Source organism: Oryx dammah, unplaced genomic scaffold, assembly GCF_014754425.2.
Source record: "Oryx dammah isolate SB20612 unplaced genomic scaffold, SCBI_Odam_1.1 HiC_scaffold_14, whole genome shotgun sequence".
NCBI lineage: Eukaryota > Metazoa > Chordata > Mammalia > Artiodactyla > Bovidae > Oryx > Oryx dammah.
Window position 1 is genome coordinate 7,968,083 of NW_024070198.1, and position 25,836 is coordinate 7,993,918.

Here is a 25,836-nt window from a genome sequence, read left to right on the forward strand (position 1 = left end):
CTTTCATCAAGAGGCTCTTTAGTTCTTCTTCACTTTCTGCCATAAGGGTGGTGTCATCTGCATATCTGAGGTTATTGATATTTCTCCCGGCAATCTTGATTCCAGCATGTGCTTCATCCAGCCCAGCGTTTCTCATGATGTACTCTGTATATAAGTTAAGTAAGCAGGGTAACAATATACAACCTTGACATACTCCTTTTCCTATTTGGAACCAGTCTGTTGTTCCATGTCCAGTTCTAACGGTAGCTTCCTGACCTGCATACAGGTTTCTCAAGAGGTAGGTCAGGTGGTCTGGTATTCCCACCTCTTTAAGAATTTTCCACAGTTTGTTGTGATCCACACAGTCAAAGCATTTGGCATAGTCAATAAAGCAGAAATAGATGTTTTTCTGGAACCCTCTTGCTTTTTCAATGAGCCAACGGATGTTAGCAATTTGATCTCTGGTTCCTCTGCCTTTTCTAAACCCAGCTTGAACATCTGGAAGTTCACGGCTCATGTACTGTTGAAGCCAGGCTTGGAGATTTTTGAGCATTACTTTACTAGTGTGTGAGATGAGTGCAACTGTGTGGTAGTTTGAGCATTCATTAGCATTGCTTTTCTTTGGGATTGGAATGAAAACTCACCTTTTCCAGTCCCATGGCCAGTGTTGAGTTTTCCATATTTGCTGGCATATTGAGTGCAGCCCTGTAACATCATATTTAAGGATTTGAAATAACTCAACTGGAATTCCATCACCTCCACTAGCTTTGTTCATAGTGATGCTTCCTAAGGCCCACTTGACTTCACATTACAGGCTCTAGGTGAGTGGTCAGACCATTGTGATTATCTGGGTCGTGAAGATCTTTTCTGTACAGTTCTTCTGTGTTTTTTTGCCAATTCTTCTTAATATCTTCTGATTCTCTTAGGTACATACCATTTCTGTCCTTTATTGAGCCCATCTTTGCATGAAATATTCCCTTGGAATCTCTAATTTTCTTGAAGAGATCTCTAGTCTTTCCCATTCTATTGTTTTCCTCCACATCTTTGCATTAATCACTGAGGAAGGCTTTCTTATCTCTCCTTGCTATTCTTTGGAACTCTGCCTTCAGATGGGTATATCTTTCTTTTTCTTCTTTGCCTTCCATTTCCCTTCTATACACAGCTATTTGTAAGGACCCCTCAGACAACCATTTTGCCTTTTGGTGTATATGCATATTAATATATACTATAGAATATTACTTGGCCATGAAAAAGAATGAAATAATGCCATTTGTGGTTATACAGATGGACCTAGAGATTATCATCGGAGAAGGCAATGGCACCCCACTCCAGTACTCTTGCCTGGAAAATCCCATGGACAGAGGAGCCTGGTAGGCTGCAGTCCATGGGGTCGCTAAGAGTCGGACACAACTGAGTGACTTCACTTTCACTTTTCACTTTCCTGCATTGGAGAAGGAAATGGCACCCACTCCAGTGTTCTTGCCTGGAGAATCCCAGGGATGGGGGAGCCTGGTGGGCTGCAGTCCATGGGGTCGCACAGAGTCGGACACGACTAAAGCGACTTAGCAGCAGCAGCAGCAGAGATTATCATACTAATTGAGATAAGTCCGAAAAGACAAATATCACATGATACAGCTCATATGTGAAATCCAAAAAAGTGATACAAATGAACTTATTTACAAAACAGAAATAGACTCACAGACAAGCAAATAAAATTATGGCTACCAAAGGGGAAAGGGGAGAATGAATTAGGAGTTTGGAATTAGCATTTACTAACTGGGCTGCCATCCATCGGGTCGCACAGAGTCAGACACAACTGAAGCGACTTAGCAGCAGCAGCAGCAGCAACTACTATATTTAAAACAGATAAACAACAAGGTCTGTATAGCACAGGGATAACAATCATTTTGCTGTACACTGGAAATTAACACAGCATTGAAAATCAACTATCTGTCATAAAAATTAATTAATTAAATACCCAAGATTCCATTGTGATATAGATATTAATAAATAAATTAATAGATAAATAGGGGAGAAGAGCCAAATCTCCTATGCAGAAGAATTTCAAATAGATTATGTAGGTAAATACTATACTCTAAAGGAGAGGGAACAGAGCTTCCTATTCCTTAAAAACACAGACTTGTGCATTGTGACTCTTTTCCAAAGAGTACAGTATGGAAAGGGGAAGATAAAAAGCAACTGTGCAGCAGAGAAACGTGACAAATGCTACTTCAGCCAGGCGATCTAGGGCAACATCAATAGTCGTAAATGATGCTGATAGTGTGTAACCCTGATATGGTGTGATTAAAACAGCACTTCACCTCTGTCATCTTCCGGAAAATCTATAACTCTAGTCTAATCATGACAAAGACATCAGATAAAAACCAATTAAAGGATACCCTACAAAGCACTTCATCAGTATGCCTGAAGATGGTCAAGGTCATCAAAAACAAGGAAATTCTGAGAAACTCTCACTGCCAAGAAGAATTTAAGGAGACGCGATGACTCGATGCACTATATCTTGCATGAGAACCTGTAATGGGGGGGAGAACATCAGGTAAAATTTAAGGAAATCTGAATAAAGCATGCACGTTGGATAGAAATCACATGTCAATACTGGTTTATTAATTGTGGCACATGTACTACGACTATACCCGATGTTCATAAAAGGGGAAGCTGGCTGCAGGATATAAAGGAACTAAGCAGCATTGTCACAATTTTTCTGTAAGTTTATAACTGTTCTAAAAGTAAAGTTTCTTTTAAAGAAATATTTAAAAAATCTATAATGTGCTGTTGTAAACTTTAATAAACATATTTTCAAAAACTTTCAGACATGCTCCTAAATAAAAGCATATGGAACCTGTAGAGTAGGCAATTGCTAGATTTAACGTCCAGCTTCTGGATTTATATACATGTGTACAACAGTTTTCTTGAGGCAGTACTGGAAGAGCTGAGTTTGGACACATTTAGCAGTAGCTATTTTTTTATCCTGATAAATTTTGCTAGATTTTTTAAAAAAGAGCTCTGCCTCCTATGTCAGAAATCTACTCTGTTGGAGTCACTGATTTGAGTTATGCAACCTAAGGGCCATTGCCTGGGAGAGGGGACAAGATCCCTAAGTATGACAGTTTCATCTGAGAGTCCAAGATGCTGCCATACTTCTATCAATCTAAGAAGGAAACTAACATGTATCAGATGCTTGTGTGCTCAGCACGTAGCAAACTCCTTAAATAGAACCAATTTTACCTACTCTTCATAGACTCCTGAAGTTTGAAAACTCCCATTTTACAGATGGGGAAAACTAAGGCTCAGAAAGCATTCAACCCGATTGGCCAGAGCTCAGACTCATTAAACTGGACTATTTCTGGCTCTCTGTTTGGATCTTCCTGACTCAGGGATCGAATCCATCTCTCACGTCTCCTGCGTTGGCAGGCATATTCTTTACCACTATTGCCACCTGGGAAGCCACTCAAAATAATTGCTCATTTTGTATTTATAACACAGAGACCATAGCCTTAATGAGATGAGTAATTTTAAAAGGCTTATCCTAGTCACAGTTATATGGGAATGTAAAAATCACAAAATGGTGAAAATGTCAATCTCCCTCCCTATTAAAAATGGGAAAAAAACAACAACAACAACTCCTCTGGCATAAAGTCAGCAGTCAGACGTTTGAACTCAAAAGATCTCAGCAAAGTAGGTCTTGCTGAATTAAATGTGCCTTTAATTGGTGTTTTGGGTGAATGTCCATTTGCAGCAAAGGGATCCACAATAACTGCCATTAACATGGAGCTCATTTTCCAACTGAGTGAACAGAATTGGGTGATGTTGTAAAGTTTGGTTGTTCTCTTTTCAGCGGTGCTCCGCTGTGTGAAGTTAATGGGGTAGAAGTAATTTCTGTGGCCAGGTCAAAATATTTCCAGCAACAGAATCCAGGAATATTTGAGTTGGCCAAAACAAACACAACCTGGGATGTGTTTTATGTCTTCCTCTCCAATTCTCTCACTCCAGGATTCAGGCATTATAGTGCTTCCCTAAACACCAAGCACACATTTTAACTCACATTTTGACCAAGACTGGATATACTGTGAGTCCTCCTACCCTCTCTTGCATATTTCTGTCAAATAACAATGGAAAGGAAGTCTTCCCTTCCTTGTTTATTGAGAAATCTTTCTGTATAGTGACCTCTTCATATCATGGGAACTTAGTTTTACTTCAAGAAGCTATAGCTAACATCCATTGAATCCTTAAAGTATGCCAGGCAATGGGTTACGTGCTTTACGTAATTATCATATTACATAAATATATTAATCCTCAAAATACTTCACATTAGAGGGAATGAATTCAAGCACCAAAATTTCAAATAATTTCACCAAGATTTCACAAGTAGTGAGCGGGGAAGCTACATTGTAAATAAGCAGGAAATCAAGCTTGAGAGCCTAAATGCTTCAACATTGCACCATGTCACCAGACATTACTACGCAGCCATACCATCCAGAGAATTCTAGTCTCAACCTCCAAATTCCAACCTAGAACCAAGTTTTAAAGTTGGAATTCAAGTTTTGGAGTTGTTTATCCTAGAACTTGATGGTCTCCACTAAACTAAACCTTTTGTCAGCCTTGCACAGCTCACTTCTTTCTGGGACTCGATTCCCTTAATTATTAAAAAAAAAAAAGAAGAAGAAGAAGAAGGGAAGGCAGTGCTAAAGGGTATGGATGATAAACCAGGTGGTGAAGAAACCTCCTCTCTCCAAAGCCTTCTTTATAGCGTAACTGCCATTCCTATGATGGGAACAAAATTTAAAGCGAACCCTCTCTGTCTTCTCTTTTCTTGACTCAGCTTCATTCCAACGTATCAAATACAGTTTTACAAAGTAAGCATCTCTTTACTAACCAATTTAGCACACTCTTTACAACAGCACTATACATATTCCACTTTTAACATAATTAGTATTAAAAAATATACCTAAATATACTCTTACTACTGAAATTCAAATGATGAAGTATTTTCACTTGCCCAAGATTTCTTTTTGATAGTAGCCTATTCTTCTCATTTTTGTTATGGGGGCTTCCCTGGCGGCTTAGTGGTAAAGAATTATCTGCCAGTGCAGGAGATGTGGGATTGATCCGTGGGTCGGGAAGATCCCCTGGAGTGGGGCATAGCAACCCATGTCAGTATTCTTGCCTGGAAAATCCCATGGACAGAGGAGCCTGGTAGGCTACAGTCCATAGGGTCGCAAAAGAGTTGGACACGACTTAGCAACTAAACAACAAATTCTTTTTTAAATAAATACCAATTGCTATTAAATATCGAATTAGTTACTTATGTTTCACAGATTTGCCTTTCCCCAAACGCTTACTGGGGCTTCTCTGGTGATTCAAACAGGAAAGAATCTGCCTGCAGTGCAGGAGACCCAGGTTTGATCCCTGGATTGGGAAGATCCCCTGGAGGAGGGCATGGCAACCCACTCAAGTATTCTTGCCTGGAGAATCCCATGGACAGAGCAGCCTGGCAGGCTACAGTCCACGGGGTCGCAAAGAGTCAGACAGGACTGAGCAACTAACACACATAAATGTTTACTGACTTTGTCTGTTCATTTCTGATTTTATCATCACTTTTGATAATTATCAAATTTCTAATGTAGGTTTTATAGTAGCTTGCCTCTAGCAAGTATTTGCGTGTGTGTATGTGTGTGTATCTATTCAGAGATAGAGACAGAGAGACAAATAGAGTTTAAGGAATTAGTTCATGTAATTCAATCCTAGAAGTTTGATAAATCCAAAACCTGCACAGTCAGCCAGCAGGCTGGAGACTCAGGGAATAGTCACATTTCAAGCCCAAAGACAGTCTGCTGACAGAATTCCATCTACCCTGAGGAAGGTCATTTCCTCTTAAAGCTTCAGCTGATTGAATTAGGCTTACCCACATTATGGTGGATAATCTGCTTTATTCAAAGTCTATCAATTTGAATGTTAATCTCATCTAAAGAATACCTCCACAGAAACATCTAGAATAACATTTCATCAAGTATCTGGGTACTATACACCAGCCATGTTGACACATAAAATTTATCACCAAAAAAGCTCCTGCTGCTGCTGCTAAGTCGCTTCAGTCGTGTCCAACTGACTCTGTGCGACCCCATAGACGGCAGCCCACCAGGCTCCCCCGTCCCTGGGATTCTCCAGGAAAGAACACTGGAGTGGGTTGCCATTTCCTTCTGCAATGCATGAAAGTGAAAAGTCAAAGTGAAGCCGCCCCGTCGTGTCCAACTCTTAGCAACCCCATGGACTGCAGCCTACCAGGCCCCTCCGTCCATGGGATTTTCCAGGCAAGAGTACTTATTTGGGGCAGACTTAAAAGAATAATTCCTCCAACTAGGATCTAAATGAGCCTGTTATGACCAAATTTTGGCCGATGAGATGTAAGCAGAAGTGTTGAGTGGGATTTGGGGGAAAGTTTCACTAAAGAGAAGGCATATGACTTCTAAACCCCTTTCTGTACCCTGCCGCCTGGATCTTAGAATCGATGGCCAGCTTAATCAGGATTCTGGTGTATGGAGATGAGGGTCATAACATAGCTGACAGCAGGAAGGAGCCCATGTCTCTGAAAAAAGCTTATATCCACCCGGCCAGCTTTTACTGCCTCCTTGTGGACTGACTTTACATAAATAAATTTCTATCTAAGACACTGCTATTTTGGGTCTCCTATTATATGAATCCAAAACCTAATTCAAATATATATAATTTCCACTAAAAGACCTAGAAATGTGGATAGAATATAAAATACTCATATAAATGCATAAAGACAATAAGAACAAATCGACAGAAGCTGATCATTAGCAACCAAGTGAAGTGGATCTTTGTACCCAGGTGGGGACCTTGGGCCAGAAACAAGCATGGTATTAGCATTGGTACTGAGCACCTTCATAAAGCCAGGACTTTTGAATGTAACTGCCCCATCCAAAATGAAATGCAGACTGGAAAATATCTGCCCACTGGCAAAGGAAAATTAAAGTGGAATTTGTCTGTGTCAATCTTAGATCTCAATAAGATGAACTTTCTTCTAATATGTATAACCTAGTATATCCAGATGCAAGTTTTAAGGTATACACACACATATATGATGTATGTGTATAAATATGTCTGTATAATATACATTGCATAATATCATAAATACCAAGCTAAAAAATGAATGTAGAACAGTGTCCCCAGAGGATGCAAATACAAAACCTCTCTGGAGGGACACAACCCAGTTGGCAAATCTAGGTGGTCCATGATTTCTACTTATAAAAGCATATATGAAATATAACCTCTATATGTTAAATATAACAATCTAAAAATGACAAAACTACAAGAACATGAGGCATTTTATTTATTTAAATTTTTTAAAATTTATTTATTTTTTAATATAAATTTATTTATTTTAATTGGAGGTTAATTACTTTATAATATTGTATTGGTTTTGCCATACATCAATAAGACATTTTAAAAGAGTGTCTCAAAATAACAGAATTGGAAATGCATCACTTTATAATACCATAATCATATACAGACAATAAATAAATGTTTATCATGATACAAAAAATAAAAGATGGAACTGAAAACAAAGAAAAATAAACAATAATGCACAGTTCTGTTAAAAAAACAAATAGAACTTCTAATATCTACATGCATGGAAAGATGAGAGAGAATCAGTTCAGGGGCAACATTTAAAGAAACAATGATCAACAGTAAGGAATCAAAGACTTTTAGATCCTTAGATTCAGGAAACAGAAGGCTTCTCAAGCAGTCTAAATAAACATTCTGATTTGTTAGTGAAGAAGCAGGATAAGAACCCTAATCTGGATGGATTCCAGTGTGGTAGCAAGAGACCCAGAGATAAGAGAGGACTTACCATGCGCCAGGCATGGTACAAACACAAAGCTCATTTAACTCTTTGGTTATTGTGGTTGAGTTGCTCAGTTGTGTTTGACTCTTTGTGACCCCATGGACTGTAGCCAGTCAGGCTCCTCTGTCCACAGAATTTTATAAATTAGAGATGACCAGTTCCATTTTACAGATGAGGAAAAATTGATATTCAGAAACATTAGGAAACTTTCTAAGGCCACTTGGTGAGTAAATGGCAAAAGCCTGTATGCTTTGCTTCATCTTTATACTATTTCCTGGTATAATATCACTTGTTAAAACATTTAACCTCTTATTAGCTCATCTTCTCTTCCTCAAAACAGAGGAAATTGCCTTCTTGCCTTCATCAATTCCTAGAGTTTCTATGAAAGAAAAACATACACCTTAATGCATATGACCAGAAAAGGCAGTGGCACCCCGCTCCAGTGCTCTTGCCTGGAGAATCCCATGGACGGAGGAGCCTGGGAGGCTGCAGTCCTTGGGGTCGCCAAGAGTCAGACACGACTGAGTGACTTCCCTTTCACTTTTCACTTTCATGCATTGGAGAAGGCAATGGCAACCCACTCCAGTGTTCTTGCCTGGAGAATCCCAGGGACGGGGGAGCCTGGTGGGCTGTCGTCTATGGGGTCACACAGAGTCAGACACGACTGAAGCCACTTAGCAGCAGCAGTAATGCATATGACATCTTAATTCCTACAATGATCTATGATTCTCAGAACACATGCAAACTTTATTCTACACTGTAGATACATGCTGTTCACCAAACCATGTGAATTATCTTGGAGCATCTGACTGGAAACAACAGTTTCCAGAGCAGTACATTTGAGACCACACAGAATTGCAGTGTTCTGTTCACTGGGGATGATGGAAGGACAGCTAACTCTCAAAGTTCCTTTTAAAACCAATATACAATTAATAGACAAATATTTGCTATGCATTTGGCATTGGACTAAGTTCTTTCCACACCTTCTCTCCTTTGAGTTTCATAGGAAGTCTGAGGCAGGTGTTACCATGATTCCATCTCCAGATGTGAAAATAGAGACTCAGAGATTAGAAGACTTGTCTGAGGGGAGGCAGATACTGAGTGGTTAGTTGAGATTATAACCCAAGAGAATGGACTGCTAACATCATGCTGTTAAACATTAAACTCTACCAAGTCCTAATCCAGTATGGTTGTGGTGAAGATCCATTACAAGTGCTCTGGAAATACAAAGTGCATTTGAAATGTAAGTTTTCATTTTGTATAAACCACAATGAACACAAATTAGGAATCAGGCCCATTAAACAGCAGCTTCGGTTACATTTGAAAAATTAATGTTCTCTTCCTAACGATCTCAACATTAATTTCAGCTTCCTTTTACCATTTGAAAATGATTAATGAAAATAATCAACATTTTATTATTCCATTTCTGCTATCCTTAACCCCAAAGTTATTTTGGTATTTAAGAAAATCAGACAAAAGTCCCCTCTTTATATCCAATACTGTTTTCTATCTGAGCCACCTCCCCTGGTGGCTCAGATGGTAAAGAATCTGCCTGTAATGCAGGAAACCCAGGTTTGATCCCTGGGTTGTGAAGATCCCTTGGAGAAAGGAATAGCTATCCACTCCAGGATTTTTGCCTGGAGTATTCCATGGACAGAGGAGCCTAGTGGGCCACAGTTCATGGGATCACAAAGAGTCAGATATTACTGAGCAACTAATACTTAATGTTTTCCTGCTTGGATGTGGAAAACCTAGATTTGCTAAATCAGCCAAATCTAGTTTTATAGGAAAAAAATTCAAGATGCTGTCCAAATTGCCATAATACTTCTCAGATACTTTGTGAACCTGAAGTATTCAGTATACCAGTTAGTCATAACAAGTGGTACACTGAATGAAAATGAGGGAAAATATGACTATGCCATAATCATCTTGTCTGGGATGTGTATGTGTATATATGTGTTTTAACTTTGCTTCCCCCAGAATATCTCCTACCTTTCGAAATGATCTTTTTTTTTAAACTTAGTAAAATTAACTCAAGAAAATGGGTAATATTATAATCATTAAGAGAGATTGTGTAATAACTTCATCTCTAGAAGTTATCTAAGAGCTTAGTGGAGATTTTTCTGTGGGAATTATTTTCCCTAAAGAAAATTGAACACAGGACATTAAACAGGTTAAAATCTAATGAGCAGAAATTTCTAATATCAAGAAAGGAAAACACCAGGTTGCCAACTGGATTTCCTTTTCTAAAATTGTTCTTTTATTTAAAAAAATAATATTTGCTTTTACTTTGGGGTTGAACTAAGTAATATTGCTTTAAAAAAGCAATATGATTTTTGCAAACTAAAATTTCAAAAACATTTATTTCAACATATTAATGCTAATCAAAAGGACCAAGGAATATAAAATAGAAGGTATACCATTCATGCTTAAAGGACAGGGCCAGTGTGGCTTCCCATTGGCTGATATGATTTTTAGATTAGTCTACACTTTAGATAAATTCTCAAGACTTCATTTAATCCTACAATTATGTGATACTGAAAATACCATCCAGATATGTCGGGAGAACCTAATGCAATTTCCTCAAGCACAAACCAAAGAAGGGTGTGTGTTTGTGTGTGTGTGTGTGTGTGTGTACGCATGTGCACGCATGTGTGCGTGTATGTGCAAGTGTGTGTTTTAATCAGTTCAACACTAGATGGCTCTAGTTACAAAACCAATAACTTGTCAAAAGTCTAAAATCCTGGAATATGGCATTTAAAGAACAGATGGGTTCTAACCCACTGAATCAAATTCTACTGTCTTCTAAAGTCATGCACACCTTAATAATAGCATCAGGCTTCTAGGCCTGACATGTTCTAAATCTCTAAAAGAGCAGGCTTAAAATCCTGGAAGACCATGTATTTCACAGATTAAAACAAGAAGCTGCACAGACATAACCTCGAGAGTGTAATTTCATCTGCTCTGTAATCATTCTACTCTGTACTCTTCTATTTTTAAAGCATTTTCACATATACTTTGACCCTCTCAATAATCAGTGAGGTAGATAAGGGAGGTAGAGGTTTGCCTCATTAAAGGCAGGGACGCAGGCTCAGACAAGGTGCAGGAACCTGCTCAGGGTCAAGTAGCTCATGAGTGATAGCATCAGGCCTGGATTCCTCAGGCACCAGCTCCATGCTCAAAGCTCTTTCTACATCATAGACAAGAAAAGACCCTTAGGCTTGTGCCCTAGGTAATGTGACCAACATGGCTCTTCCATTATCTAGAATGCTCCCTTCCAGGGAATTAAGTAACTCCACCAACCTATCAGACATCCAAGATAAATTCTGCATTCCTAAGAAATGGAGAACCTTTTTATTAAGGTAGGAGAGGGAAGATTATGACTGGGACTAAAGCTTCTTCCACTTGGTAACCTTTGGCTTTGAATTGTATCTTAAATTTTTTAAAACTTTTGTTTTACCTAAGTCAGCAATTATCAGCAAATTTTGCATAAGTATACCAGTTCTGTTAGGTGGCAAAGTCATCTGATACCAAAGGCAAGACTATTTCAAAATCCACAAGCAAATGATGGACGACAGCTCCTCTTTAATGAGCAGTCCTATGGACCTGATGGCTACAGTTCCCTTCGCAAAGCTTTTACTCTGCTTCCATTCTTTCCTGCTGCAGTGTCACTGTCCTAACCTTTACCACCATGAAGTCTATAGATGCTTTTCCTCCCTCAAATCCAAATGACTAACTCGTATTTAAACACATACATGAGTCAAACAATTCTAAGCATGTTTTGTATGTAAGAAGCATGTTTTGTATGTAAGAAGCACATTTTGATTTTAAAAAGGATAAACTAATATCATATATCAGTTATATATATGACCTGACTCATTGGAAAAGACCCGAATGCTGGGGGAGATTGAAGGCAAAAGGAGATCACCGACTCAATAGGCATGAATTTGAGTAAGCTCTGGGAGATCATGGAGGAGAACGGAGCCTGGCGCGCTGTGGTCCACGGGGTCGCAAAGAATCGACGGGACTTGGCGACTGAACAGCAGGAACATATCAATTATACCTCAATTTTTTAAATAAAAAAGACATAGGTAGACAGTATCATCTCCTGACAATTTTTTTCGCAACTCTGTACCCAAAATATATACAAATACAGAATGTGATTCATCCTAGAATTCTTCAGTGACTTTCCCTTGCTGGAAATCTGTAACACCACATACCTAGCCCTTTAGGGGCCACTTTCCTCCACTACCTCCCTCTCACCCCTCACAGCTGGCTTTCTACAAGTTATTTGAATGGGCCACCCTCAGGGCATTAGCACGTGCTATTTCCCCATACTAGAACGCCCATCCTCCACTGACACATGCCTTGGGTCTCAGTTTAAATAGTTGCTGTTCTGAAAGGCTTTCCTTACTCTCACCCAGTCCCACACTAGGCTAGGTTTCTGTGTGGGTGGTGTTGCTTCTGTTTCTTTTTAAAATGATTATTAACAAGCGCTATCAATGAATATCCATCATCTCATATAGGTACAAAATTGAATGGGAAATTTTCTTGTGATGACAACTCTTAGGGTTCACCCTCTTAACAACATCCATATGCAACACACAGTAGTGCTAATTGTATTTATCATGTTGTACATTACATCCCTCGTACTTTTATAACTGAAAGCTTACACCTTTTGACTGCCTTTATCCAATTTCCTCAGGCCTGCCTCTGGTAACCACAAATGATCTCTTTTTCTAGGAATGTGTTTGTTTTTGGGTATCACTGCAGATCCCTGTGTTTTGTTCTGTGTAGCATCCTGCACTTCTCTTTCATGATACTTACACCTCAGTCAGTCACTGGCGGGAAAATTTGCTCAGTGCACATACCCTGTATCCGGTTTGTTAACCACTGAATACCTAAAGACTAACACAGTATTCTGCAAGCTTTTCAAATTGTGTGCTTCACAATACAAAAAATAAAATTTATATCAAAAACAGCATGTGCACATATATATAACTGAAACAAAAGTTTCAGGAACACTACATACCCTTTCTAGAAGCAATTCACTTTGTATTTTCTATTATATTCTGGCTTGAATATGTTGTATATGACTCAGTATCCTGATTTTCCAGTCTACTAGTAAATTCAACCCTCATTTTAAAAAATTACTCATGTAGTCTACTGGGACTACCTTGGATAAAACAGAAAAAGACCAACATTCTATGCTTAATATATAAAAAACTACATATATGGATCATAAAAAGTAAAGATGGTATGATATGTCTTAAGAATAAAGTAAAGATGGTATGATATGTCTTAAGAATAAAGTAAAGATGGTATGATATGTCTTAGGAATAATTAGCCTTATCATTATTATCATTAGTATTTTATATTCTACTAAGGCTGGAAAAGAAGTTAATTTTTTAAAATTTACAAGTTTAAATGTAAAAAAATAAAAACTCAGACAACTTAGTCAATGAGTCCTACACTAGCCATGGAAATCAATTAACTAGTATCTGTGTGCTCATACATGCCCATTTATAGCAGTTTTATGGTATTCTGAAAACTGTACTTGTAATAAAATGTGTGAAACTAAATAAATAAATGTCCATCTATGCTTGGCAAATTGTAGGTCTTTAGGTAATTGAAGAATAAATCAATGAAAAATATTTACCAGTCCCTATCTAAACTGAATTTGTTTGTTTACATTGTATAACATTTTGATCATTGCTTTATCTCTCCTAGGATAAGGAGGCCCCAGGAGAGCTAACCTAGGTTTATTTTTACATAGTGAAAGCAAGCCCTTGCCATTCAAGGAACTTCATTTCCCTTGATTAGACAGATGAGATCAAGGTCATCTATTTGATCTCATTCTCATCAGTTGGTTTTTCTTTGTCCCAAGGCCACAGAGAATGCCAGGACCCCTCAAATAGGAAACTGATACATTTTAAAATAATTAGTTAATATAATGCCTTCTTTTACGGTCATATTTTGCTATTCCATGAGATGCCTCAAACCCCTGGCTTTCTTTTCATCATCTCCACTCCTCACCATCCAGGCACCAACCATACCAAGCAACCAACAAAATCCTCCCAGGCCGACCATCTCACAGTATCGACAGTCCTCTGCAGCCCCAGGTGAATTCAGGGTAAGAATTCCCCACACAATGGGAAATCATACCCACCCAGACTGAGCCTTCACTAGGAAAACCAAAAAAACTGCCTGGTGAGGGGCATGCACTCCCGAGGAGGCTGTAGAGAGATGAAACACTTAGAGAGCTGTCAGCTGGGAGGGGCCTGATGCCTGCCTCAGGATTCATTCCAATGTCACAATTCCAAGGCAAAGCAACAGGTCCGGGAGCGTGTTTGCTTAACTTTGTCAGGCATTGCTCTGGGAAAAGTTTAGGGATATCTAGACTTCCTTGTGTTTGAGAGCTGAAAACTGTAGGCAGAACTAGCATTCCAACAGTAGGCTTTATATTACCAGATGCCAGCAAGCGACTTATCTTCCTCTATGCCCATATTATGGAGCGATTGATTGTAAAATAAACTGAAGCACAGAATGAACAAGTACTTCTGTTAGTAGTTGGTTCCTAGAAAAGCAGACTCCTCTTATTAGAACTGAAGCTAAGCGTGTCCTCTAATTTTAGTGTTAGGGCCTGTGGTTTATAAACCCTTACAATTTACTCAAAATTAGGAGGGTTTTTTTTCCCCCCCAGTGGGCTTTATGACTCTTAGAAATTTCCTGCATAGACTGGAGCTTTTATCAGAGAATTGAGAATGTTGGGGTTATATCTTTAGAAATACATTTCCCTGGTGGCTCAGAGGGTAAAGCATCTGCCTGCAATGCAGGAGACCCAGGTTTGATTCCTGGGTCAGGAAGACCCCCTCCAGTACCCTTGCCTGGAAAATCCCATGGATGGAGAAGCCTGGTAAGTTACGGTCCGTGGGGTCACAAAGAGTCGGACACGACTGAGCAACTTCACTTCACTTCACTTATTCTTTAATAAACAGAGTTGCCACTGAGACTGCAAGCAATGAACAGCCTTGGCTCTCATATAACCTCAGTACATGGCTGATTATGGTTCTCTTAAAATCTGAATGAGAAGCTTAAATAAAAAGAAGCCTGCTTTCCCCAACATGATTTGACACTATTTATTTGGTTATGTAAATACCTTATGTGTTCTATTTTTCTAAGCCTGCATTTATCCGCATACTTGACATAAAACTCCACACTTTATTCCATGTAATACAATGATATAAGGAGTGTGAAACATTCTCTTAAATTACCATAGGCTTAATATCATTTTGGCATAGCAGAAAACAAGGGACCTAATATAAAGGAAAGCTTAGTTATCCAAATCGCAGTGTTCTACTTTTTAAAATATATGTCACTTAAAACACATCAAAATAATATTCACCTCAATGATTTTTAATACAAAATTCGTTTTAATATGGTCAACAAACGACAACAGTAAATTTTTAGATTCTGCTTGGGTTGTGTGACCCAGTTATCTGGTCAAAGGGCTGCATGGATGCAAGAGACAGGGTGAGTTAAAGTTTAACTCCCAGGAATTGTAAACCAAACCTAAAGCCACTGAACCTTTGGAGTTTGATATGATGATTAGAGCATAACCAGAGTGACACGTTGAATTCGCCATAATCAAGGAAACCTTTTCCGGGTGGGGATCTCTGAAATCACTCAGGTATGGTCCATGTGTTTTGATTTTTCTATTTCAACTCTGTGAAACTGTGCTGTGTGGATCAGCGGGAATGCAGCGAAACAGCTTTTACACGCTTCCACAAGAGAGCTGAATTCAGGGATATTTCTAGTTTGCTTTTATACTGATAAAGCCATCTGAAAACAAAAGAAAATATTAGAATGATCATATAATCTCAAAATGAGACAGCAGCCAGCTTTTGTTCTTTGATTTAATCAATTTCTGAGGGTAAAAAAATAATGTAGATTTATCACACCAGGTTCAAGAGTCAGGCTAATGTTTCTGAGAAACGTATTTAGCAATAGCCAGACAGCCGGGAGAGTTGTGGTTGACTGTCTGTTCTGGTCCTCGGATCTGGGGAAGCATAAAAGTGTAATTAACAAGAGAAATGGTGTTAACATCAAGGACAGATTCTGCATTCTCTGTGGGGTCATAATTTCTACCATGCTTTAGATTTCACATATTTATTTATCTCCCTCCCTTTCCCCCTTTATCCTGCACCACCACCAAAAACACAAGAAAACGAAACAAAAACAGTCATGGAAAGTTTTTGGTCTTGAGTGTATTAAATCTCTACCTTCAGATGGCTTAATTATTAGATCTTTTCCTTTCAGGATGGTTTGGGCAGCTGTGCTGCAGTGGATATATTTCACGTGATCATTCTGTTCACTGCGAAGAGATGATTCACAATCAGACTATGATGGTATTCTATCTAAAAAAGGAAATCAATCAGGGCACTTACCAGGAATATCTCATTCCTCCCAGAAATCTCTTCAATATTCTAACTGAAATAGTTTTGTTCTATAATTGCCAGAGTAAGTTCCAGGGAGAATGGTAAAGAAGTGTGTTCCAAGTCAAATAAGTGTTTTGGACTGTTCAGCTGTGTATTGTGTGTCTTCAAGAAGATGGCTAACATAGCATTAGTTTGCATTGGGCAGGATTAGTGTTTTGTAAAACATGTGTTGGCAAATTTAACTCTTGCTATAATTTAGAAACATCAAAGATGTGGTGGTCTGGCCTGAAAAATTCTTTATTATATGTGCTGAGATGCATACAATAGAGCATAGGTTAAGAAATAAAAGTGAAATCACTTATTTTAAAGCACTGAAGCCTTCCTCTGCTAAATATTGGTAATAAACATGTGACTTACGAGTTCGTTTTTAAGGACCATATTTTCTGGAATAGTATGGATACTCTACATTTGAGAAAATCCTCACATTTTACTGTTTCAGTTTATTATTTATCAAATGTAAGGGAAGGGGAAAGATGGTTGTCCAAAAAAAAAAAAAAAAGAAATTAGTTATTATGGATAAACCTAAAGTAATATGGTGGATATGAAAACCCTGAATATTTACTTTTCATGTTCACCTGGGCTAATACCACATTGGTTTTGTGTCATTTCAAATGTAACCTTTCCTACACTGTACTCAGTGGATGTTAATACATGTGGCTTCCAAAGGGAGACTGTGTTGTTAAATAAGTTGAGGAAATGGCAGACAATTAAAGCAGGTCTTGTTACTACATGAGTAATAATAACGCTGCTGCTGCTGCTGCTGCCGCTAAGTCACTTCAGTCGTGTCCAACTCTATGCGACCCCATAGACGGCAGCCCACCAGGCTCCCCCGTCCCTGGGATTCTCCAGGCAAGAACACTGGAGTGGGTTGCCATTGCCTTCTCCAATGCATGAAAGTGAAAAGTGAAAGTTAAGTCGCTCAGTTGTGTCTGACTCTTAGTGACCCCATGGACTGCGGCCCACCAGGCTCCTCCGTCCATGGGATTTTCCAGGCAAGAGTGCTGGAGTGGGGTGCCATTGCCTTCTCCAAACAATAACGCTAACAGACATTTATTAAGCATATGGCCAAGCGCACGTCTAAATACTTTTCATGCATTTACCTCAAGCTATTCTTAGAATAGTCATATATGTTAGATACTTTTATAACATTTTACAACTGAGGCATGAATAAGTTACTGAATGGGCTGGAATTCCTGTTCCCAAATTTCTTAGGTTTGTGACCTTAGGCATGATATTCAACTCTGAATCTAGGATTCTTCAAATGTAAAAGTGAAGTGAAAGTTGCTCAGTCATGTCTGACACTTTGCAACCCCATGGACTGTAGCCTGCCAGGCCCCTCTGTCCATGGAATTCTCTAGGCAAGAATACTGGAGTGGGTTGCCATTCCCTTCTCCAGGGGATCTTCCCAACCCAGGGATTGAACCCAGGTCTCCCATATTGCAGATGGATTTTTTACCGTCTGAGCCACCAGGGAAGCCCCTTCAAATATAAAATGGGGGTTAAATCTGTCCTGCAGAATTTAATAAAGATCACAGGATATGATAAAGCAAAACTAATTAAGCATAGTCCTCAGCAATGTGAATTCAAAAATTCAGCAAAACTCTCTTCCCTGTCCATTTCCCTATTGGTATAAACTTCCAATAGTTTCCTAAAGCTTTCCAGAGTTTCTTAAAACTTTCCAAACTTCCCCATTAGCTCCTCTTTGTCAAAACAAGGCTAATAGTATTTAAATCAAATACTGTACATAAAAAATGAAGTTTTGATGAGTCACAAAGGGAACTCCTATTTGTTCAGAAAATAAGAGAATTTATCATTTTCTTTTATTCCAAAAAATAAGCATCCTATATCGTTTTTATTGTAGAGAATGTTTCTCAAGAAGACTCTTATTAAGAACCCAAAGCCTTTTCCGCTGAAACCCACAGGACACCCTGTCACAGCGTGTGTTCGTTTCATCATACAGCCAGTTGATGTCACAAATCTGTTTTGATAACTGTCTTTTAAAATATTGTCATCCCTCAGGACACTGGGTACTACGCTGGGTACTATTGCACAATGGTTTTCATTACCTTCTGTGTCTCTAAATGACTCAATAAGTTCAAACAAGATGGTATTGATCCACAGAGGATAAACACCATTTTATCTTATTCATGGAAACAGTAACCAGGCTCCTCTAAAGTGCAGTCCTCACAGTCCAAACTCCCCCAGGGAAAGCACCTGGAAAAGGAATATGACCTTCTATACAGAAATCTAAGGCCCATCTGCTCCTTGGCCTGATAAGGTAAAACCCAGGCAGTAATTAACAAATATTTACTGCTGATTCAATCAGCAGTTTTTCATTTTATCCCATTAAACCTTATCCAACTAGGTGGTCAGCTTTAAAAACTATTTTACATTTTTAATTTAATACATTGACATTTTGTGGTGAATAGTTTTGATGAATCCAAATCCAAAATTAAAATATTTCCCTTTATAAAAATGGTTGTCTTGACTAAAATATGCTGGTTTCTTAAGCTCTCTAATTTTATTTTCTTTTAAAGATGTATAAACTCAGCTTGTTTTTTTCCCCTTATTCGGATATATATGTGAAATTTTATATTTATAGGTGTTAACAATCATATGGAAAATATTTTCCAGATTCATCCCTGCTAATATTAAGAGGCAAGTAAGAAGAAGAATTAAGATAACTCCCTCTAGTTTGCAAGATTATATACAGGGTTCTGCTCCAGTCAATAATATGGCTAAGGAGAATCAGCATATGACAATTTGGTCACATAGAATGACTAAGTGAGCAAACTGGTTTGCAATCCTATAAAAAATATTTCTTCCTTCACTGACATAATAATGTCTTTTATTCCTGTAGCAGTTAAAAAGCCACCATTTTTTGGAATGCTGAATTGACTGAAGAATATGAGGTTTATTGATACATAGCAAAATTAACAACTATGATACCTTATTTCTATAGACTATTCTAGCATTGAATACAGAAGAATTTAGATTTTTTAAAGAAACTATCTTCACAGTCAACTTAGTAATCTTAGTTTCTTCAAGGTTATTGTCATTATTCATCATCGAATGATCTCTCACCTAGAGTTTATAACCCCAGCTCTGTTTATGTAGCAAAAATGCAGACTATGTTGGGAGCCTTCAACTACTGTCCTGGGCATTAACTGATTTGTCTATGAATGAATTAAGAAGTTTGATGAAACTGTGAAGAGAAGGCATAAGGAACCCCATGGAAGGTGCGGGGAGAATCAGTTCCATGCAGGTCCCAGGAGAAAATAATCCTGAAAAGATTTAAACCAGTGCAGATGCCGCAACTAACATGGTGAAGGAAGCAAAGGGACAAATCTGTAACATCTCCTGAAAAACTGCCAGAGCATTGGCAGGGTATTAGGTATCCATGCAACTGGTTTTCATTCCTATTAACTCACCTTTAGTATACTTCTATCCAGCTTGTCTCTTAGGTTTCTATTTAGTGCTCAGCTGGGGCCTTCTGCATGAAGTGAATTGACTTGTTAGCCTAAAACCTCTGCTTACTTGCAGTGGAAGCCAGAAATCAGAATCTGATACCACGGAGGAGAAGACGGTGTTGGCACATACAAACACTCAGTTCATGAATCCGCTTTTCAGCCTTCTGTCCTGAAGAACCCTAACACTGCCTCACAGTTTAGGCGTTTACTACCAACCATTTGACACCCTATGATAACAAGGATGAGAGCAATGATATTAATAACAGTTCTTATATCCTGACATAGCTTATGCCATATGCCAAACACACAGATAAACTCGTTTAACCCTCTGGAATCCTCTGGAATGGGTACCAATGCAACACCGCCTTTTCAAACAAGAGGGGAGGCCTCAGAGACAAGGAAAACCTTACCCAAGATCACCCAGTTAATCAGTGGTAGAAACAGGAGTGAACTCCAGCAGTCTGGCACAGGGATCTTGTAAAAAGAGTGAAAATGGAACACTGAGAAGCCTCGAGTCTTGGAGTTAGAAGAAAACTTTGAGGTCCTTTATTTAACAGAGAAAAAGCTAAGTGAGTGTCCCAAGGATAAAAGACACTTTTTCTTAGAGTGAGAACCCATATGCAGGACTCTGGTCCTCAGGCAGGTCCTTTCCACTGGACCACCACCCACTGGATAGCATTTCTAATTCAGCCGGATTCTCTATACACATTCTTCGAGAAAGAGTAATAGGACTTCCACGATTATGAGAAATATTCCCTCCATTCTGAGTCTTCCTCTCCACACTCTGCTCAGATTCACAGATGACACAGCAGAGACTCAGTCAAAGGAGACCCATCTTGTGAATGAAAAGACAGCAAGGCCCAGATCACAATGGAAATACGTGCAGGCACAGGCTAGGAATACAGTGGAGATATCTCTAGAAATATACAGTAATTGTCCTGAAGGACTTGGCTGCCTTACACTAGAATTCTCTTAGTGTCTGAAGAGGACATAGCACCTCCCACCTAGAGGGCACACCCTTCTCCCCAGGGAAAGGATAATGGGGTCTATGAATGCTAAGGGAATCCCATATTTAAACTGACCTAATTTGGAGCTTTAAATGGAGACCCAGATGCACCCAAATAGCAGTTCCACCAGCCTCAAGAGAGTTTTTCATTTAGCTTAAAAAGAGTATGTTTTCAGAAGTTCCTTTTTAAGACACAAATTAGTGGGGATATAGAGTGAGAGTGATCAGGGCACTTTGAGGTGTTAACACTCAGGAACACTGCAGCCTAAAACCATCAAGCATAGTTACCAGCCTGGTAAAGTGTTAGTCGCTCAGTCACATTCAACTCTTTGCAACCCCATGGACTGTAGCCCACCAGGCTCCTCTGTCCATGGGATTCTCCAGGCAAGAATACTGGAGTGAGTAGCCATTCCCTTCTCCAGAAGATCTTCCAGGGATTAAACGTGGGTTTCCTGCACTGGAGGCAGATTCTTTACCTAATCTGAGCCACCAGGGAAGATTAAAATCACCTAGCATAGTTACCAGCCTGGTAAAGTCTTATGGAAAGAGGACTTAGGACAAGTCAGTTTCAATGGTGGGGAAGAGAAGATGTTGAGGAGATATGGCTCAGGGTGGAAGTGTCATGGCTAATCAGAGGACAAGGGATTTGAATGGTATTTGACTTTTGAGAAAGAATTTACTTATTAAACAATTTTGATTTATTATTAAAGTAATTTGAGCATCATGCCTACCAGATACTAATTCCTCCATCTCTCTCTCATTTCAAAATGGTTATTTAATACAAGTGCATTTACTTACATTAAAATCAATCAGAGAATGCCATTATGTGGTCCCAGAGGAGAATAAAGATAAGAGAAAATCTTATAGTGTCTACAAACTATCATTTTTATTTGCCTTTCAAAATAAGCCATCAAATCAAATATTTACTATAATAAAAATAACTCAGTTTAATATTTCCAATAATAATAATTCAAGATTTCAAAGTATTCCCACAATTCTGATGAAAACAAGAAAGTTGATTCATGGTGTTGGCATGGCCAGGAGGAAGATGATTCCAATGTTAAAGCAGAGGGCTCTGGCCCCAGAAGGCCTGGGCTCAAATCCTGGCTCTACCACTTACTATCCTTGTGACTTTTAGCAAGGTAATTTCTCTGTGCTTGTTTCCTCTGCTGTAAAATCAGGATTGCTTTGAGACTGGATCAGAAATTACACATGAAGTTCTCAGAACAATGCCAAGTAAGTGTACATAAACCTCAGCTATTACAGCTGTAATTCTCATCTCATTTCTGTGTTGATTACACAATGCTTTACTAAGAAAATGGTTAGGAGAGAGACAGGCTATGAAGTCAACATGTAGAAAGTGTTTTAGCGTGGAAGTCAGTGGCTTAGAAATTATCTATCCCCATGACTGGCTTGCTCTGTAAATGGGGAGCGATTTTCTCCCTGACTCTGTGGTATCTTTTCCAAGGCAGAGACGTTCTCTATCACAGGCAGGGCCTCCTAATAAAGTCAAGATAGAGTGATTTAAAGGGACCTGGGTAATTACGAAGGGCAGAAGCCTAAAAATCTGATCTGAAATCAGCCCAGAGAACAAACCTCTCAGGTTCTAGTATTTTCATAATTAATACAACAACAACAATTATCAAAGTATTCAAAGGCACTTATAAAGGTGCAGATTGCTGAATGACAGTTATTACCACAGCAAAAAAGCAAGCGTGAGCTAATATAAACAGCCCCCAAATCATTCCCCTGCACAGGCATGATAACAGACACCGGAAGAGGAAGTTGCATGTGGAGGAGCTTTGGGGCATCAGCACTGCCATGGAAGGGGTTGGTGTCAGTGTTCATTTTAAGGGAAGTGGCAAGATGAAAGGGCACCAGGGAGATTATAATGTTAACATACCCACTGGGAATTGATTTATTGAGACTTTGTTGAGTTCACCATTCTTCTAGATGTTGCGTTGGATATACTGTACATTTGTCCCTAAAATCAAGGAACCCATGAAGGATTCTCCAAAGCTCCCACAGTAGCTCTGGGATAATTAATCACTCCCTTCTTCAAGGCCTTTACTTTGTTTGAAATGCGTATTATTTACAAAATCAGGAGTTTCTGAAAGGCAAGAAAAGTATCCTATTTAATTTCCAAACCTAAAAGTGTTATATATATGCATAACAGTTGCATAATACTGTTTATTGAATAAAACAGCCACCTAACTGGGGAAGAAGGATAAGAGGTTAGAAGAGGTAAAGGAAAACATTAGTGAGCGCCATGTACCAGGCTGTGCACTCATCAAGTCACTTTGGATCACTATAACAACCCACAAGGCAGGCATCATCATCCCCCATTTTGAAATTAATAAACTGGGACTTGGTTAAATAACTTAAACCAAGTTTGCAAAGTTCTTAAGGGATGGAACTCAACATCTGAACCCAAGCCAGTATGAATTTGTGATCCCATAGGTTTTTGTTCATGACTATGACACCCTTAGACTTATGAACCCATAATGAACAACACAGAGCCAAATATTGTATATTCCAATATCATGCGGTGAAACAAGAAAGTTAAAGAGCACAAAGTCTGGAATAGTCAGAGAGGTTATATAAAATTTCCATTCTGTTCAGCAAATATGTACGAAGTGACAACCAAGAATGAGGCTGAAGGCTAAGAAGAAGAGTGTATATCCTTGGGGAGTTTAGGGCCCTCCTTCTCTTCATGCTACATTTATTCCTCAACTATAGTTCTGCCCCCTTTTCCCCATCTGTCTCTAAATTAGTCTTTCTGCCTTGAAACTGTCCTCAAGATAATGCATCAGGCTTCTCTGATGGTTCAGGTAGAGGATCTCCCTGCAATGCAGGAGACACAGTCGATGTGGGTTTGATCCCTGGGTTAGCTTCCCTGGTGGCTCAGGGGTTAAAGCATCTGCCTGTAATGCAGGAGACCCGAGTTTGATCCCTGGGTCGGGAAGATCCCCTGGAGAAGGAAATGGCAATCCACTCCAGTATTCTTGCCTGGAGAATCCCATGGACGGAGGAGCCTGGTAGGCTACAGTCCACGGCGTCACGAAGAGTCGGACACGACTGAGTGACTTCACTTTACTCACTTAAGAGGATCCCCTAGAGTAGAAAATGGCAACCCACTCCAGTATTCTTGCCTGGAAAATTCCATGGACAGAGGAGCCTGCCAGGCCACAGTCCATGGGGTCACAAAGAGTCGGACATGACTGAGCAACAAGGTATGCATGCATGCAAGAAAACTCAAGAGTTCTCTTTCTAAAGTACACAGGGTCCTAGAATTCTTCCAGGGTGATCTCAGGGACTTCATAATACAACAAGGGTGCTCTATTATGCCATAGGTAGATTAATTTAATTCTTGCCTGCCTTACCAGCCTTATCTGTCACTCTCCTTCCCTTCCCCTATTCTATTCAGGCCCTCAGGTGATTAGATGAGGCATACTCACATTAGGAAGAGCAATCTGCTTTACTCGGTCTACAGATTCAAGCAATCATATCATCCAGAAACATCCTCAAAGACACACCGCAAGAAAACCCTCCCCAAATTGTATTCAACATTCTAATCATACTCAACTTCTCAACCAGCCATATTATTTCACTTACGTCCTGTCCCCTATAGCTCCTTTCTCCTCTTCTCCCTTCACGTAACTCCTAGCCATCCTTCAACTGGCCTGAGTGAGGGAAGGTACATGCTGGAAATTAATATGGAGTACAACTTAATATGAAGTATTAGAGATGTTTGATAGGTAACAATATAGAAAAATTGACATTAATTGATAGTTACATGAGGTCATAGGAATTATGTTAATAGAAGAGTAAGATTAAAGAGATATTTAAGAAAATTAACCAGTGTTATACAGATGGCATTAAAGTTAGAAAAACTAGAGGTTGAATTGTAACAGTGATCTAGATATTAGATAAGGGTTGCAAAAATGAAAATTAATGGCAGTGGGAATTCAAAATAAAGCTAAATATCAGAACACGATGGCTGATTAGAAATAAGGAGACAACAATTTAATGAAGGAATTTTACACCAATACATGTAAGTTAGAATAAAATCAGAATTTATATAAGCTGCTTTTTATTTATTTATTTATTTTTTAAATTTTACTTTACAATACTGTATTGGTTTTGCCATACATTGACATGAATCCTCCACGGGTGTACATGAGTTCCCAATCCTGAACCCCCCTCCCACCTCTCTCCCCATACCATTTCTCTGGGTCATCCCAGTGCACCAGCCCCAAGCATCCTGTATCCTGTATCGAACTTAGACTGGCGATCCGTTTCTTATATGATTTTATACATGTTTCAATGCCATTCTCCCAAATCATCCCACCCTCTCCCTCTCCCACAGAGTCCAAAAGTCTGTTCTATACATCTGTGTCTCTTTTGCTGTCTCGCATACAGGGTTATCATTACCATCTTTCTAAATTCCATATGTATGTGTTAGTATACTGTATTAGCTACTTTTTAAAGGGAAACATAAGGTTGTCCTTTACTGCAAGTGTCAGATTGCCTCAGGGTCACTGTAGTACAGAGCTTTAGATAGTTGATTTTGTAAGATTCTCTTCAGGATTGAATGTATCCCATTAGTGAGTGATTGGCAGCTTTGGTTGAGAATTGAGTTTTCAACTTATTCTTTCCAAATCGGTCTGAGGATAATAGATGCAGCAAATGGGTTCAAAAGGACAATCTCAACAAAAATAAAAAGACGATAACACCAGACCTCACCAGTTGGTCAGATCTCTGAAATCTGCCACACCAATATTGGTCCCAGGACTACTGGGCAAGCATCTGCCTTTAAGCTGAGGGCTATCTACATTGTATGCTGATTGCCACTTTACCAAATTCTAAGTCAACTTAGAAATTAAACATACATGCAAGGAAATTCAGGGCTTCTCCGGTAGCTCAGCTGGTAAATAGTTTGCCTGCAATGCAGGAGATCTGGGTTCAATTCCTGGGTCTATGAACTGATGCTTT